We start from the raw sequence: 19,166 nt of genomic DNA, 5'->3' as shown, positions 1-19,166 counted from the left end.
AGCACAGAGTTTTCTATAGTAGACACAACTTAATTCAATTCACGGCAGTGTATTGAGCATCTACCATGAATGGTAGGGCAAATATCCTTTGTAGCCAAGATTATCCTTGAAAAATCCCCTAAATGGCTTATACAGTATGGGGGCAGTGGCATCACTACAGGTGGTGTCACCCAGTATGGTAACTCACCGTGTCACCACCCTCTGTGGCCCCAGCTGGCAGGCAAACCCCACATGGGCTGAGTTCCTCTGGCCCCCTCCACCGCGCACAGGTCGGAGCCCTGCCCCAGCAGTCCCGCCCCCGGCCCCGCCCCCCACAGCTCTCCCGCAGATCCTTCCCTCTCCCATTGGCCAAGGTGGAGACCCCCTTCTCTGCCCAATGGCAGGAGCTGGCCCTGCTGCCTGCACCCTGAATGGTGGGTGGCTGGGGGTGGGGTGATGAGTTACCACACTAGGTGACACCAACCCAAGTGACGAGGGGGTGCTGGTGATGAGTTAGGGCGCTGGACGACTGGTGATGCGAACCCTAGTGATGGCACTGTCTTGGTGGCCCCTCCTCTGGTGGCACTCACCCGCCCACTGCTTCCACCACCTCTGCCACCGCAGACCATGTGGTCATTTTGGTGTCACCCCCTCTGACAGTGTCGGGGGTACAGTCCGCACCAACCCTCTCAACCCCCCCTAGTGACACCACTGTGCAGGGGCATCCCTCACTAAGTTCAGCTCAGCCGGGGTTTTCAACAGTGGATCAGATTGCTTTTTTTGTTTGTCTTTGGTTGTGAACCAGATGAAGCAGTTGGCTCTTATTTAGAGAAGCTGTTGTATCTCAAACACCTATCTTTAAAACTCGAGACTCATATGTAGCCTCACCTTGAGAGGCACAAAGGAAGTGATAACAGCTGACTTAACAGCAGCATCATGTCCCTCAGCTTGGCGACTCTGGGGCCTCACTCACCGAGTGGATATCTGGTGGAACTGCCCACACTATTGCAAGTGCTGTTTTCCTTGCTGTTTTTGGTGGGGGAAAGCAGGGCCAAGTGCACATAGTTGAATTTGTGTCATATGATATATCACAACTCCTCAACATTTATTGAGTTAATGAGTATTTGGAATGATCAGAATCGACTTGATGGCAACAAGTTTGGTTTGGTTTTGGGGATATAATTTGGTTGAGTTGCCCTATTGACTCTTGTATGCACATAGCTATTTTTTCCACTGAAAAAAATCAATGGTTTAAATATCTTTAAGTAATAGCATAACATATGAAAAAGTCTAAAAGGTGACATTACCAATCACTTAGAAAAAAAAAAAAAAAAGGCCAGACTACTTAGATGAAGGCCTGGCCATAAATATTCTAAATTTCTTAGGGGTACAATATATAGCAATACTGGCAATTTTAATACCATCACTAATCATTTGGAATACTCTGACATCCTTTCACTGTAATATTTGTGTATTTAGTGGAAACTTTTAAGAAAAGTCATGCCACTAGCCAACAAAAGTCATTTTATAGTTATGATGTAATTGTAAGGTAATATTTCAGGGCTGTCAAGATCAAAGACTTGAAATATGACTTAAGAAAAAAAAATTCAGGAGAGACCCCTCCAAACAACCTTTTAAAGAAACTTAACCAATAGCATCTCGTCTCCTGTTTTCCTTAAGTTTTTGGAAACAGAATCGTACAAAAGACCATTCTCCAGAGGCACATGAATTAAAATTAAAGAGTAAAAATAAATAATCCTATATGAAACTTTTCTCTCTGATTTAAACAGTGGGAAATATATACACTCAATGCATTGGCAATAAAAATAGGAAAACTGTACGCAAATTGTGAATTGGGCCCAATACCAAAATTTAAATATGGATGTCATGAAAGCTGCTTGGGTTGACTGAAGGAAATTTTTTAATGCATGGGGAGTATCTGTCTAGTTTATCTTCTTGAGTTTTATAATCTAAAAGTAGAGGATAGCTTTAAAAATTAAAATCCTCTTTTTATAATAAACCCCGCATTGAAATACATCTTTCTATACTTTTGCTTGTTGACCACTGTAAGCTCAGCTATAAACTATTGACCTGGTCTTAGGCAGCTGATTCCTAGGTGGATTCAAGAGGTTATTTATTTTCTTCTGTTTGTCTAAGGTGATGAAGAAAGGAGATGCCAAGTTATAATTCTCCCTTCTAGCACCCTCTGACTTCCCCAAACAAAAAAGGAAAGAGCAAACAATACCTGTTCACATAGAAAGCATTTTTAGATGATGATGATGATTTTTTTCTATCATGATCTGCCAACTTTTTATAAGGAAAAAGGAATGTTTGTGGTGACTCCGCCTTTCCCTCTGGTAACTCAGAGTAGGACTCTAACCCAGCTTCCTCCTCTTGAGCTTGACTGATTTGGTAGAGAATACCTTAATTTTTTTGAGAAGGACTGATCCTCAGGGGTGGAAGAATCACTTGAAAATCACATGTAAGTAAGAAAACAACTCAATTAGATTTTTTTTCCCCCAGAAAGAATCTTTACTTTTGTCACTGAAAAATGCTACCTCCAATGGAAAGTCTCAGCTGATATAACATGATGCCCCACTTGGGGCTTAGATGTGCTACTTTCTAGAAGGGATGCTCCTTCAAGATTTTCCTCATATTGCTTGTTACTAAAAGGTTACCCTCCCTCACAAAACACAAACTTGTTAAATAGCAACAGTCATAGCCATAATTGTAACCACAACGATAGGAACTACCGTTTAAGAAAACCTATTACGTGCCATTGTGTCAGTCCAGTGACCACAACAATGAACTCAGACATACCAATAATCATGAAGATGGCGCAGGACTGGGCAGCATTTTGTTCTGTGACACATGGCGTTGCCATGAGTCAGAGCCAACTCCAGGGCAACAAACACCAACAACAACCAAGTGCCAGGCACCAAAATTGGCAATTTGCACACATTGTTAGCTTGTTAATTCTCACAGCACTTCTTTAAAAAAGGGTTTATTATCACCATTTCACAAACAAGAAAACTGAGGCCCTGAGATATTAAATAGCTTAATGTCTTTTAATAAATGAGTAGAGTTGCAACTTGCGCCCATGTCTGACTTTACTCACGCTCTTTCTGTACTCTCATTTTCTCATAGTCTAGCCAACTCTTATGGCAATTTCTTTGGGGAAGTCAAATACATGGGGAGAGGGCATCTTGGGAGTTTTTCAGGAAGACTGAAAAATAAAGACTAGCACTGCCCTGGATACTCTTTTGCTAAACTTTTAAGGCCAGCCTCATTCACTATTGTACTCCCAATGCTGGGCACATAGATCAATTATCATAAAAGAATGAAGATAATAGATGCTTATTAAATGTGTTCTGAACTGGATTGGATTTTTCAGCCGCTACCATACCAACAATTGGGGCTCTACAATTTCCATATAGGAAGGGCTTAAGGAATGGCAGTCTCGTTAGAAGGGGGCCTAGGCAGACTGTTTTAGAGCTTAACAAGGGATAGTTGGCTTTGGTATTGGTGGATCGTGGTAACTCAGTACACACTGAAGCCCGGGCAAGACTCTGCTCAGCATGGCAACTAAGCATCCAGTCCAGCCCAGTGATGGTTTAGCAGTCTCGTGGCCAGCGAAGAGCCCGCTACCTACCACAGACATCACAGGGAGGCTGGGAAGGATAGGAGGGGCTGGCTGGGTGCTTTTCCCCAGTGGTCAGCTCTCTGCTGCCAGCAGTGCGGCAGCCGGGCTGCTCAGGGTGTTTTCTGCAACAAGATGACAGTGTGATGGAAGAGCCATCGCCTCACAACTGTGCAGCCCTGCCAAGCACTGGGAATGCTTGTGTTCACATTTGCCTCAGCAGCTCTCGTGAGAACCCACCCAGCTTGGTGGGACCCGTAAGTGTATGTGTGTGGGGGCGGGTGGGCAGAGAAACACCTTCCCTAATGTAACATCTTAGCACATTAATCAAAAGCAAAATAAAAGCAAATCTCCCCCAAATATAAACCCATGCTGATGACATATCTTTCTTCAGAACAGGGCAGTGGCATGGTCCAGCTGGACTCGCTGGCCACATGTTCCAGGGATGTAACCAAGAGGAGTGCAGAGGATGTGTGAGATAAAGTTTCTCTGTCAGGGAAGAGATTTCAAAACTGGCTTCAAAGGGAAGAGACTGGCGTTATTGTTGAGGTTTGAGTCTCAGAGGAAGACATCTTTCCAGCTGAACACTTAACAAACTAAACCGACAGAATTGGAAATTCTAGACTCTTTGGTTGAGAGCACCTGGAGGCCCAGGTCTCACTGATCTCTCTTCTCTGGGCTGCAGTGCTTTTGATACATCTCACATGGATTAGCCCCGGATTAAGCAGAGGTTTGTGCCATTCTCTGGAGGTTTCTTCTCTGTAATCCAGCCTCCCTCGCCAGACTCGAAGCATCTTAAATCCAGAGACTGTTTTCCCTGCCGGTTGACATCTGTCTCAGTTATTAAGGATGAAACCATGTTGTAAGCAGTTACGTACTTGAAGACTCTTACCTTCCTCTCAGAGCCTAGAATTGTGCCAGCTTGAAGCAGAAACTCCACAAAGATCTGTGGAATAAATGAAACGATTGACTAGAACTGCTCTCTTGTTGGCTTATTTGAAAACTGAAATCCTTACTGCTACTTCCTGTTTCGCTTACACTGGTCTAGTTTCTGTAAGCAAGAAAAGGTGAGGAGAACATCTGATGAGAAACGTCCATGAAAGCAGAGTGTTAAATGTAATCTTTTCCCCATAAAGCCAGGCCATCACAGCACAGGAAATGTTTCTACCTTTTTCTTCTCTCCTGGGAAGCCCTGGTTATCATGTTTCTAAGGAGGAAAAGAGATTTTTTCCCAGAGCAACTCTGAGAAGAGAGATCAGTAAAACCTGGGCCCCCGGGTGCTTCAACCAAAGAGTCTATTGGACTTTTGACCTTTCAAATACTACCAAAAAAAAAAAATTGTTTTTGTACCTTCTCACTTATGAAGCATATTGAAGTGGGGCAAGCATATAATAAAATTAAGCCCATAAATTTAACAATCACACTTGCTTGCTCTTAGAAGCCTCTCAGAATTTATGCCTGAGTTTCTATTTTATCTGTAACTATAACTTTGTTTTCACTGGAAGGGGAAGTTCCTCCAGCACAGGGTAATTTAATTTTGTCAGTAACCAGACACATTCTGTTTAGATTTGGAATCCTTTTAAAATGGGAGCTTTCTATCAATCACCCGCCTCAAGCATGTTTGGATTATAGACTCTTCTAGAAAGGGGCCCTCTGCTTATTGATGATGTGGTGACCGAAGGGGATAGATCGCTTTATCTGCGGCAGCTTCCTAGAGAGAAATATTATCGATATCCATGTGTTAATAGGAGGAAATGGCCTTGCCACAGCTTTCCTCACCACATGGCCTCCCCTGCCCCCATCCAACCCAACGGCTGCCTCCTCAGTGAATGGCCGCTTCGGACACTGCTGAAGGGAGAGAAGAATTCCAGCAACAGTGAAAACATAACTTTCCACTCCATCACAAGAAGCCAAACACAGAAACCATATTCAAAGAGCTCTTTGTCTACAAGATAACGTTTGAATCGGAAACTTGTTTAGCCAGATTCTCTTGTTACAATTTACTGCTTCATCAGGTGGGGGCAGGGACAGACACAATCCATCCTTTAAATAGTAGGACGATGCCCACAGGAAGGATGGCAATTCCAAATGTGTATTTTTTTTTTTTTTTTAATTCTCCCTATACCCCCACCTAAGGCCTCCGACTGCTTGAGGGTGTTCACTTGGGAGGAGGGATTCCTGCACAAATAACCCCAGATGAGGGCAAGTGACTTTTAAGTTGAAGAGGAAAAAGTAGCCAAGAGCAGTCACATTTAGAATATCTTCCCTCCCAGGAATTAAAGGCGAGAAAAGAGACAGGAAGATTGGGGAGAGAGGGAGAGAAAGGATGGACAGACATCTCCCTGCAGTACATTCTTGGGACAACAATCGCCTTTGTTCCAAGCAGGCTCAGAGAGCTGCTTGTGAAATGCCGCATCTGGGCTCAGGGCAGGTTAGAGCCTGTGTGTTCACGTGAGGTCTCCTGGTGACCAAAGGCCCAGAGGTGGCCTGGAATGCTGATATAAGAGGAGGGCTGAGGGGGTGTTTTGGCCCATTATGTGCCCATGTCCACCCAGAATTTGACTGAGTCGCTCCTGAAGCCCCCCTCCAGCATTCACCTCAGGGAGGGAGGAAAGCACTGACCCCTGCCTCTCAGGGGGAGAGCCAGGTTGGCTGTTGGGGCCAGAATGGGATTCTGACTGCCCAGCACCAGTGCTAAGATTAGGCTAGATCACTAATCTGCTGGGCTACAATCACCAGGGGGTGTTAAACAACAACAGCAACAACAGGTATCTGGGCCTCCTAAAATCTTTTGAATCTGAATCTCCATGGGCTTGAGAATTTCTGTTTTCTAAAGCTTCCCAGATATTTCTCATGCTACTGATGAGGGAGCTAATGACTTGTAAGGTCCCTTCTAGAGTGAAGACAGTCTTTCTTTTATATCTTCTAATAAACATGAACTAACTGGGAATTCCAAATAAAAAAACTGGCCACCCTCTATGGGTCTGAAGTGGTCCCAAGGGTAGAATCCTCTAGGTAACACTTTTCCTAAAATAGGTTTGGGGAGGATGGCCAAACCAGTTGTCGGAAGAGACCCTGAAACTTGCTCTTGAACGTAGAAAAGCTAAAGCTAAAGAAGGAAATGAAGTAAAAGAGCTGAACAGAAGATTTCAAAGGGTGGCTTGAGAAGACAAAGTATTATAATGAAATGTGCAAAGACCTGGAGTTAGAAAACCAAAAGGAAAGAATGCCCTTGGCATTTCTTAAGCTGAAAGAACTGAAGAAAAAATTCAAGCCTCGAGTTGCAATATTGAATGATCCTACCAGAAAAGTATTAACTGAGGCAGGAAGCATCAGAAGAAGATGGAAGGAATACATAGTCATTGTACCAAAAAGCATTGGTTGATGTCCAGTCATTTCAGGAGGTAGCCTACGAGCAAGAACTGATGGTATTGAAGGAAGAAGTCCAAGCTGCACTGAAGGCATTGGTGAAAAACAAAGCTCCAGGAATTGACGGAATACCAACTGAGATGTTTCAACAAACAGATGCAGGGCAGGCAGTGCTCATTCGTGTATGCCAAGAAATTTTCGAACAGTATCATTCAGATCACATGCAAGTAAAGTTTTGCTGAAGATCATTCAAAAGTGGTTGCAGGAGTACATCGACACTGTTGGAAATTCAAGACAAATTCAGAAGAGGATGTAGAACCAGGGATATCATTGCTGATGTCAGAGGGATCTTGGCTGAAAGAAAGGATACCAGAAAGATGTTTACCTGTGTTTTATTGACTATGCAAAGGCATTTGACTGTGGATCATAACAAATTATGGATAACATTGCAAAGAATGGAAATTCCAGAACACTTAATTGTGCTCATGAAGTACCTGTACATAGACCAAGAGGCAGTTGTTTGAACAGAGCAAGGGGGATACGGCATGGTTTAAAATCACAAAGGTGTGCATCAGGGTTGCATCCTTTCATCATATTTATTCAGTCTGTATGCTGAACAAATAATCTAGGAAGCTGGACTATAGGAGAAGTATGTAGCATCAGGATTGGAGGAAGGCTAATTAACAACCTGTGATATGCAGATGACACAATCTTGCTTGCTGAAAGTGAAGAGGACTTGAAGCACTTACTGATGAAGATCAAAGACTACAGCCTTTAGTATGGATTACACCTCAACATAAAACAAAAATCCTCACAAGTGGACCGATAAGCAACATCATGATAGACGGGGAAAAGATTGAAGTTGTCGAGAATTTCATTTTATTTGGATCCACAATCAACACCCGTGGAAGCTGCAGTCAGGAAGTCAAACAACGCATTGCATTGGGTAACCTGCCTCGAAAGACCTCTGTAAAGTGTTAAAAAGCAAAGACATCAGTTTGAGGACTAAGGTGCACCTGACCTAAGCCACGGTGTTTTCAACCACCTCATATGCATGCAAAAGCTGGACAATGAATAAGGAAGACTGAATAAGAATTGATGCCTTTGTATTACAGTGTTGGCAAAGAATATCGAATACGCCATGCAGTGCCAGATGAGCAAACAAACCTGTCCGGGAGGAAGTACAGCCAGAAAGCTCCTTAGAAGTGAGGATAGTGAGATCTCATCTCATATACTTTGGACATGTTGTCAGGAGGGATTTGTCCCAGAAGAAGGATATCATGCTTGGTGATGTGGGGGGTCATCGAAAAAGAGGAAGATTCTCAACAAGATGGATTGACACAGTGGCTGCGACAATGGACTCAAGCATACCAATGATTGTGAGGATGGGTCAGGACCTGGTAGTGTTTTCGTTCTGTTGTACATACTGTTGCTATGAGTCAGAACTGATTCGATGGCACCTACCAACAACAAGAACAAGATCTGTCTATACTTAATTTCACCAAATATGCCAGATTGGTCCCCAGAACTGTTACAACAGCCCACACTATTGTGTAGGGACATCACCAGGCTTCAGGCTTTTTCAGGGGAGGGGGGAGGAGTGAGGTTTGTCTTATTCACTGTCATAGCTCTAGCACCTATTGCTGTGTCTGGCACGGAGTAGGTATTCAATCAATATTCATTGATGAAATGAAAGAATGAATGAGTGAGTAGGTAGTTTTCCAGAATCAGGCCTTCCTGCCCACTTTAAATAACCTCTCTTCTCTACCCATTCCTCTGCTTTCTCTCTCTTTTTTTTTTTTCCACAGTTTGACTCAAAACCTAGCAACTCCACAAATCTTAACCATACCCCAACTTGGTTACTTTGTTTCTCCTATTTGAGGGTCCTATATTCTTTGTTTGTAACACAGCAGAGCCAGTTTCTTTCTTGGATTTAGGGTTTACAAATGCCTCAGGCCCATGTTACAGGAGAAACAATCTCTAATGGGACCCCCCTTCTTCCTGTCCTATGCCAAATTCTGTCCTTAAGCAGTGTCCTAGAGGATCTCCCTGCAGGCCATCCTCCCAGATATTGCAACAATACCTGTAACATTTTGGAATAGCATTTGTTGTTTTAGGCTCTCAAATATCCATTCACTCCATTTCTGGTTATACTCCCCAGTTTTTCTCTTCCGGAATCCAGTCAGAGCCAGTTGGATGCAATGAGACTTTTACTGAGGGGAGAGAGAGAGAGAGGAACTGCTGGATTCAACCTGCGGGAATGTGAAATCTGGAGGTTTTAGCAGCCACCTCGTAACCATGAGGGAAATGCCCACCTAAGAAGGAAGCCAATCCCACAGAAGATGACTTATTCCAGGATGTTTTATTACATGAGTGAAAGTTATCATGAGACCACTGTAATTTGCTACTTGATGTATAATAGTATTGACAAGAAATTTGATGTATAATGATATTGGACAAGAGACAGAATATCATGGGGAAAAGTACCGGACCAGGAATAAGTGTTTTGGACAAACTCATCCATTAGCTAGTTATGCGGTCATGGTCAAGACATTCCCTCTCTCTGAGCATCACACTCCTCAACTGGGAAATGAGGTAGCTGGACAAGATTAGGGTGGATGTCGAGCCAGTATTGGTCCCCTGGTGCCCAGGGTTCCAGCTGCTTTGATTCTGACATTCCAGTTGTTAAATATTTTAAATCTGGACCAGATAATTTCAACATTCTTATACATCTGTCATTATATGATTCTAGGCAGGAAAAATCTGATCTCTTTATAATCCCTGATATTCTGATCCAAGCACACGTTGTATGAGGTGCAAGATGAAGCATGTTGTGTTTAAACTAACAAATGGAATATTTGTCCTTCCCATAAATTATTTTTATCCTCACCAGGTTTCCTTTAGATCCAACTTGCCTCCGTAGTGTCTGATTTAGGAAAAGGGGAAAATAGGTATCTGGGCCTCAGCCTGGAGGATGACCTCAGGCATGTAATTTGTCTGTCATTACTCCATGGGTGGAGATGACAAAAAGGATAATTCACAGTGACATCAGTAATCAACTTATGAGGCATTTTCATTTTTGCTTTTGCTTGTTTTGCCTAGATTCTGAAACTTTCTGGATTTTTTTTTTTCCTCCTTAAGTTTAGACTCTTGAAATGATTAAAAAAAAAAATGTTTTTCCAAAGATTTATTGCTAAAAAAAAAAATCTCACAACCTTTGACCAGCAGTTCCCAGGAATACTTTTCATTTCTGCCTTCAGGTTTAGCAATATGTTTCTCTAGATAAGTTAATATTTCCAGGCAATGGTGGTTCAGTGGTAGAATTCTCACATTCTATGTGGGAGACCTGTGTTTGATTCCCAACCAGGGTACCTCATGCGCAGCTATCACTTACCTATCAGTGGAAGCTTCATGAAACTGATACGCTCAACAGGTTTCAGTGGAGCTTCCAGACTAAGCTGGACCAGGAAGAAGGGCCTGGAAGTCTACTTCTAAAAATCAACCAATGATAACCCTATAGATAGATCACAATGGTAAGATCTGCAACTGATCGTGGGGTTGGTGCAAGGCTGGTCATCTGTTTTCTTCAGTTGTGCATGGGGTCACCATGAGTTGGGGACTGACTGGACAGCAGGTAACAATAACAGTAACAGCAACTTGTGTTAGGGCGGCATACGGAATAGGCAGATCAGTAACCAAAACCAAAAACCAAACCCAGCGCCGTGGAGTCGATTCCGACTCATAGCGACCCTTTGAATTTCTAAAAAATGAATTCACATGGTCCTAACTTCCTAGGCTGACATCTGAGAAATATGGTCAAGACAGTTTGATTTGAGTATATAATTAAACTCAGCTTATTGTCATAGTATATATAATAGTCCATAACCAAAGAAATGAGTAAAGTTAAGAAAAAAAAAAAGGGACTATATAAATAAATAAATAAAAGCCCATAAAAATTTCCCTGAGCTCAGAGGCCTAAGTGACTTATTTATTGAAAGATTTAAAAAAATAGTTTTAATTAATTCATTCCAACCTATCGACAAATCCCGTTGGCTCTACCTTAAAAGGATGTCCAGTGTATAGCTCTTCTCACCCTCCACTGCTACTACCTTGGCCCAAGGTACCATTTTCTGTCACCTAGACTCTGCCATGGTCTCCCTTCTTCCATTTTTTGCCCTTCTGCAGTTTATTCTCCACGGTATAGCCATATATCATATCGCTGCTCAAAACCCTCCCATGACGTCCCACCACACTTAGTAAAAAATCCCCATACCCTTACCATGACCTTCAAGGCCCTGCCCATTCTGGCCCCTGGCTGTCTCTACAACTTCATCTTCTCCCACTCTTCACTCCCTCCCTTTGCTCTAGCCACTGGCCTCCTTGCTGTTCCTCAGACATGCCAACCAGAATCCCGGCTCAGGGCGTTTGCTCTTGCCATTCCCTCTGCCCGGAATGCCCCTTCTCAGATGCATTTTAACTTCCTCCTTCATCATTCAGGTCTCCACTCAAATGTCGCAGAGCTTCCCTGGTGACTCTATTTAAAATAGTAGTCACCACTTTCACTCCATTTTACCTTGTTTTATGTATCTTCATAGCACATATTCTTACCTGGCATAACATATTTGTTTGCTGTTCTAAGAGGTCAGGAATGTTTGTCTGTTTTGTTTACTATACCAAAAAACCAAATCCATTGCCATTGAGTTGATTTCCACTCATAGCCACTCTTTAGAGGACAGAGTAGAACTGCCCCATGAAGTTTCCAAGGAGTGCCTGGCAGATTTGAACTACCAACCCTTTGGTTAGCAGCCATAGCACTTAAGCAGTACACCACCAGGGTTTCCCTATAGTGTCCCCCAAAGCTTAGCATAATGCCTAGTACATAGTAGGTGCTCAATAAATATCTATTGAATGAATGAATTTATTTTAAAAAACATGTGTATTACACAGTTACTAACGTACTGGGTATTGGCACTGGGTTTTTAATGTGTACAAGAACAAAAAAATTTTGAATGTAACAGAAAAAACTCCTGAAAATGTTTTTAGAGAGAGAGATACTAAAATCTTTTTTAAAAAAAAAAAAAATTTTGTTTTAAGGGCTGTAGTCTCAGGGGTCTGGACAAGCAAGTGGTTTTATCTAAAAGTTTAAGTGGTGGTTAAGTATGTCTTGGGACCTGTTAGTCTTAACCCTGGGGAATGGCTGCTCATCTCAGTTGATTACAGCCCAGTTTTGTACCTGAGGTCACAGGTTCCTGCCTCACGTGGGCGTGTCAACTTTGTTCTTCTAACGACCCCAGATCTGGGGCTCTCACCCTGACCAGCCATCCCTGGCCCAACATGACTGTGGCCTCCAAGGAGACCACTTGAGGAAAGATGGATGGGTTTGCATAGAGCCATCACTGGGCCTGGAAAACCAGCTCAAAGCTACTTCAAAGCCAGCTGCTGTGTCTGAAGACCACACAGTCACGGTGGAGGGGGTAGAATGATTGCACAGAATGGTGTGGGGAGGGAGGGAGATGTGGTGATGGTCTCATGGAGGCAGAGCTTGGTCAGTGAAGACTTCTTGGCCCCATAGAAGGCACCTGGTGGAGAAAAACTACCTGATTTAACTTTTAGCAAATCCTTATAAAGGTCAGTAGATGCTCAAGCAAATCTGGGCACAAACCATGAATTTTTTTTTTCTATCAGTTGTTCAGACAAAAACGTCTTCAAAATATCCCTAAGACCCTTAAGTAATTATAACCACACAGAGCATCTTTATTACCTAAATGCTTGCCCTGTTATTTCATGGGCTTCTCTGTCATCCCAGAGAGGCAAGGAGGCACGCTTTCTTTTCACAGGTGGAGAAAAATGAGGCAGAGACAGGTCAAGTGACTCACATAAGGCCTTATGCTTCAGCTCCACTTATCCAACTCCAGGTATCCTCATGCCCACAGAATACTTTATCAGATAAACTTGCCTTTAAATCTCTGGGCTCTGCCTGGTCATTAGCTTTCCTGGCCATTGGTCAACGAAGGGAGTAGGGATTGCCCAGAAGCAAGAAAACGTGACTGGGAGGAACCTGAAAAAACATTCTGCAGCCTCTGCTTCTCTTTGTCTTCAGAGAGAAGATGCTGGATCGTGTGCAAGGAAGAAGCTCTACCAGACTCGGGTTGTCAATGAAGACCTGGCATTTCCCTGGCACTTTATAACTGAGCTCCCAGGAGGCCCACAGGGATCAACATCTTTCAGGGCCCACCTCCAATCCACATGCAGTTTATCAGTTGTGTCTTAGTTATCTAGTGCTGGTGTAACAGAAATACCACAAATTGATGGCTTTAACAAAGAGAAATTTATTCTCTCACAGTCTAGGAAGCTAGAAGTCTGAATTCCAGGTGCCAGCACCAGGGGAAGTCTTTCTCTCTCTGTTGGCTCTGAAGGAAGTCCCTTGTTATCATTCTTTCCCGGTCGAGGAGCTTCTCAGTGTAGAGACCCTGGGTCCAAAGGAAGCGCAATTCTCTTGGCTCTTGTTTCTTGGTGGTATGAAGTACCCCTGTCTCTGCTCAATTCTCTATTTTATATCTCAAAACAGATTGATTTAAAACACAACCTAATCTTGTAGATTGAGTCCTGCCTCATTAACATATTGCTGCTAATCCCATCTCATTAACATCAGAGGTAGGATTCACAACACATAGGAAAATCGCATCAGATGACAAAATGGTGGACAATCACACAATACTGGGGCCTAGCCAAGTTGACACAATTTTGGGCTATACAATTCAATTCATGAAAAGCTATTTCAGGGTATAGGTTGTTCTATGGAGGTTAAAAAAGGAAAAAATCTTCCACGTTGGATTAGGCCCAGTAAAATGGTGACTAAGGCCTTCCCTACTCCAAATCTCAGGGGCTCAAGCCAGGCTGTCATAGGTCACAAGATCAGCATCAGACAGGTGTCAGCAAATAGAACAGATGTTTATCCTATACAAATTCAGGTCTGCCAGGGTTGTTTTTTACCTGTGAGCTACTCCCACAATCACAACCCACAATCAAGCTGGCCTCAATTGGATTGGGCCTCATTTTCACCCTGGGGGAAACTGAGGCAAAGTGTTGCTGAAGCCTCCCCTGAAGGTTGTGCCAAGGGAATCTGTTGGTGGCCAAGTTCCCTTCCTCTAACTGCAATCTGCCTCTCCCTCCTGGTATGTTTATGACAGCTCGGAAGGTAATCTCGCATGTCAGCGTGAGCTTTCCGGAATGCGTGCATCTCATATTCTGGGAAGAGCAGGCAGCGGGGGTGAAGGTGAGACAGGAAATCTTTCTGGAGGCTCTGAAGCCATTCCAGTTTTGGAGCGCCCCCAGCAACTCCCACAGAGTCAAGCCTTTTAAATTGCCTTTTGGAGAGGCTGCACTGAGGGCAGGGTTGCCTCCATCTGCTCTTGCCCAGCTTCCTTTCTGCAGGACCCTGTGAGAGGAACAGAGCAGCGCCCCAGGGAGGATGCAAGGAGAATGAGCTGATTGAGGGATGTGGGCACAGGGCTGGCGGGCTGCCACCATGCTGCCTGTCAGCAGGCTGCAGGGTGGCTTTTCTTCTTGGTTTGCTCACAGATCCGGGGAGGCCGGGTGCCAGGGAGAGCATTTCCTCTGTTTGGGAAAAGCCTCATCCATTTGGTTTGCCCTGCAGCCTGTGGCCTCTTGCCTGAGCAGCTTTCCTGTTACTGGGCATGGACCCCATTGGCTGGATCTCTGCTCTGACTGACGGGAGACACTGCCCCTGGAAGAGGCAGCCAGTGGGGGCCCTACATGGGGTGTGAGTATGGCAGGGCTGGCAGAGCCATCAGTTCATTAACCCCACAGACATTCATGGAGGGTCTGCTCCACTGGGGTGTGGACCTCAGCCTGTTGATAAAGTCTCAGGTAGAATCCTCAAGAATGGTGGTAGAGTGTTCTCAGGCTTGAAGAGATCTTACAGGTCACCAGATGCAGCCCCCTTTATTTTTTGCAGATGAGGAAACTAAGGTTCGGAGATCTGAAGTTGCATGATCAGGTTCATAGAGGAAACCCAGGTTTTAGATCTGGCTCTACCGCTGCCTTGCCATGTGACCTTGAGCCAGTTACTTAACTTTGCTGGGACTGTTTCCTCATCTCTAGAAGGTCCTAGGACATAGGCGTCCCTGAGTGGGGCAAACAGTTAAGTGCTTGGCTACTAACTGAAAGGTCGGTGGTTCAAATCCACCCAGAGGAACCTTGGAAGAAAGGCCCGGTGATCTGCTTCTGAAAAATCACAGCCATAGAAAACCATATAGAGCACAGTTCTACTCTGAAACACATGAGGTGACCATGAGTTGGAATCAACTCAACTCGACCACAAACAGTCAGTCAGTCAGTCAGTCAGTCAGTCAGTCAGTCAGTCAGTCAGTCAGTCAGTCAGTCAGTCAGTCAGTCAGTCAGTCAAAGGGGCATAAGAAATGTACCAAATCATTAAGGCTACTATGAGAGACAATCTAAGTGAAGGGCTCATCACTGGGCCTCTGCTCACAGGAAGACCTCCGTACAGTACATCGGAGGATCTGTATTATCATTCTTTTATTATTACAATGTCATGGGTTGAACTGTATCCTCCAAAAATATGTGTACCAATTTGGCTAGGCCATGATTCCCAGTATTGTGATTGTCCACCATTTTATAACATACAGGATTTTCCCATGTGTTGCATCCTATCTCTATGATGCTAATGAGATGGGATTAGCAGCAGTTATGTTAATGAGGCAGGACTCAATCTACAAGATTGGATTGTGTCTTGGGCCAGTCTCTTTTGAGACATAAAAGAGATAGTTGAGCAGAGAGACATGGGGACCTCATACCACCAAGAAAGCAGTGCCAGGAGCAGAGCCCATTCTTTGGACCTGGGGTTCCTAGACCAGGAGAAGATTGATGACAAGGACCTTCCTCCAGAGTTGACAGAGAGAGAAAGGTTTCCCCTGGAGCTGGTGCCCTTTATTCAGACTTGTAGCCTACTAGACTGTGAGAGAATAAACTTCCCTTTTGTTAAAGCCACCCACTTGTGGTATTTCTGATACACCAGCGCAAGATCACTAAGACTCCATACCATTGGCAACAACCACTGCAAGTGCATGAGGACTTTGGAAACAGGGCTGTGTACCACTTGCACTACAGCTGGCCGTTCACGAAGTACTTCTGGGATTACTCTCTCCTTCCATCCTCACCATTTAGATAAGGTACACAAGGAAAATCGCCCTTCTTCCGTTTTCCTAATGAGAAAACTTCAGTCAAAGATAGGCTCAAAACTGTGTCCTCTATTCTCAGCCTTCCTCATGCTTTCTGCCTCCACCTGCTGCCAATTAGAATATTCTTGCTGATCTGAGACAACAAGCTATGTTGGGACTTACTGTGGGAGAGAAGTAATACCCCCCCAAGACCCCAAATGAATGGAAGTCACTGGAACATCCTTGCCCTTTTCTGTTTGCTCTGGAGTTTATCCCCAGGAGCTAGGGCTTCCTTGTCTGCAGAGGACCGTATGTGAAGGAACAGACAGAATACATTTCCCGCCTTTAGGGTAGTGGCAACTCTAACAGCAAACAAAGAATTACAATCTGCTGTGTTATAGTGGCTGAAGGGATTTATGGATATTTTCTGTGAATCTATAGATATAGATCCAAGGCTCAAGTTGAACAGAGCCCAGAGGAAACACAGTGGTCCTTGTTAAATGGGAAGCATGAGTTGAATGTATATAGGGCGAGGGTAGGGGGTGGTGGGGAGAAGACAGAAGGAAAAGGGATTCTCCCATTAAATATTTACAATTTGAGCTCTGAGTCAGCCCTTATTTTCCTGTATATCCAAAGGTGGTGGCAGGAGAATGATTTCTGTAATACATGGATATTCCTCCCTCTAAACCCACCTTGCATGAGAAACTGCAGCAAGCATGGAAAACTGCTCATGAATATTAATCAGTAAACTCCCCCTGCCTTTTGGAAACTGGGGCTGGTACTAAAATGGTCGCTCCCCAGCCTGCAAATGCAAACAGCCCCTGAGGAAACCCCTGAAGCCACCTCTGAGGCTGAGGGAGCTGAAGCCTTCCAGGCAGTGGGGTCAGAGGGCATGGCCAGGGGAGGAGTCAGCTTTGTTTCCACTCTGTGTTGGTGAAAGCCAAAGCTTTATGGAACTTTTCTAGCCGCATTTTGGGCTATTTAGCTTCAAAAACAAAAGATTTATTTTTCCCCCTTCTCCTTTGGGTTTTGTCCTCCACTGACAGCAGTGACATATGCAGGTCTGGAGGCTGTTCAGGCCAGGCCAGGCCGGCTCTCCCCCCATCCTGAGGAAAAGAAAAGATAGGATCTTAATTAAAAGAGAACCCAACATGTGGGTTAAGCCAGCACAAACATTCCCAACATTCACCGTTCCTTCTCTGATCTTTTCAATAGAGAAAGAAAAAACAAGAGTGGTGTGGTGAGGAGTGCCTTTCATAATACCCTGTATTTGTACAACCTGTTACATTTTAATGCACTTCCACATGCTACAGTGTGTAATCCTTGCATCAGCTCTGTGAGGTGGGGTTTGTGGTCCCTGTTTTACAGATGAGAAACTGGGGCTTCTAAGTAATTTCTCCAGAGTCACAGAGATGTTGAAGAGGCAGAGCTGGGGCTGCAACCTAGGTTTACTGACTCCAGGTATAGGGGCCTTCCTAATAGATAAAGCAAGTAATGTGGCTTAACCCTTCTGTGCCCGGCAGTACATATAGCGGCCATGAAACTTTTCAGCTTCTGGAGTTTCTTGGTAAGCTGCTGTACCACTGACAGTGCCTGCTGCCAGAAAGCACAGCCTTTATGACTGTTTGAAACCGAAGCAATGGGCATGTGCCACAAATTACAGTTTTTATAGGGCGCTTTTTTTTTTTTTTTTTTTTATTGTATGAGGTAGCTGAATTTTTGATAGGAAAAAGAGAAATTTTGGAAAATTTTTATTTTCTACACATAGACCCTGGTGTACCAATAGACCCTGGTGGGGACTCTAGGGTATAATTAGTGGTGCTTTGTATGTACCACTAAATACTTAGGGTAGGTTAGTGGGAGAGGGCAAGAAAAAAAAAAATTCATACTACCTACCGAAAATTTAGACACACTCAATGATTCAGCATGCTTCCATTAATGAAAACACATGGTATCAACAAAAAATCCAAAGCAGAAAATAATTGGGTCACCAAAGGGTTAACTCCCCTGCATCTCATTTTCTAAATCTGTAAAATAGGGCTGTTCTCTAAATTCCATTTAAATCTTCTAAACTCTTCTCTTGCTTTGGCCCTTTACAAACATGGCAATATTCTGGAAGAAACCAAGTTGTGTATCTCAGTAGAATTTGGAGTTTTCTATCAAGTTCCTAGCATGATGACAAAGGTAGGCTTTTTCCCCATGCTGTTCTCACATACTAATCAGGGTGGTTATAAAATCAATCTGGAATATCTCCATAGGGGACCTGTGGCACTGTTAGGGGTTGAATTGCGTTCCTCCCACCCCCCAAATATGTGCTGTAAATCCTAACCTCTACACCTGTGGTTATAATCCCATTTGGGAATGGGTTGTCTTTGTTATGTTAATGAGACAGGATTAGTGTAGGGTGTGCCCTAAATCAATCTCTTTTGCGATATAAAAGAGATTAAACAAATGAGCTAAAGAGGCAGAGTTGGTGGAAGAGAGATGCCAAGCCACATGAAGATTGCCCAGGAGCAGAAGCTCAGAAGAGACTAGGACCTTCCTCCAGAGCTAACACAGAGAGAAAGCCTTCCCTCTAGAGCTGGGACCCTGAATTTGGACTTCTAGCATCCTAAACTGTGAGAAAATAAATTTGTTTGTGAAAGCCACTCATTTGTGGTATTTCTGTTATAGCAGCACTAGATAAATCAGACAGGCACTTCGGGTGTAGAAGCTGCTGTAGCATTGTCAGATGTCTGAAAGTATTCAATTTTGGTCAAAAAACACTCCTGTTTTTGACACCATGATATCGTTAGTAGAAATGTGCCTATGAAGTATACGATTGGGCTTCTGAACACAGGCTGTACTTTAGGGAGTATATTCATTACAGGAATTTAGGGCAGGGATTTGTAATTAGGATTATTGTAAGGGACAGGTGATTTAGGACATAGCACCTAGGCTCAGAACATCTTATTTTTTAGTTCTTGAGTGGAAAGCTG

At 43.8% G+C, this 19,166-nt stretch overlaps 1 long non-coding RNA gene across 1 annotated transcript in view; it reads left to right on the top strand.

Moving 5' to 3' along the window:
* LOC126078450 (uncharacterized) overlaps positions 1–13,441 on the top strand; it is a 38,030-nt gene extending 24,589 nt beyond the window's left edge. Inside the window, exon 3 of the long non-coding RNA XR_007518041.1 lies at positions 13,089–13,441. This is a non-coding gene — a long non-coding RNA (uncharacterized LOC126078450). The remainder of the gene's footprint in view (positions 1–13,088) is intronic.
* Positions 13,442–19,166: the final 5,725 nt, after the last annotated feature.

This window comes from Elephas maximus, chromosome 6 (assembly GCF_024166365.1).
Source record: "Elephas maximus indicus isolate mEleMax1 chromosome 6, mEleMax1 primary haplotype, whole genome shotgun sequence".
Lineage (NCBI taxonomy): Eukaryota > Metazoa > Chordata > Mammalia > Proboscidea > Elephantidae > Elephas > Elephas maximus.
This window is presented reverse-complemented; position numbering and strand designations above follow the sequence as displayed.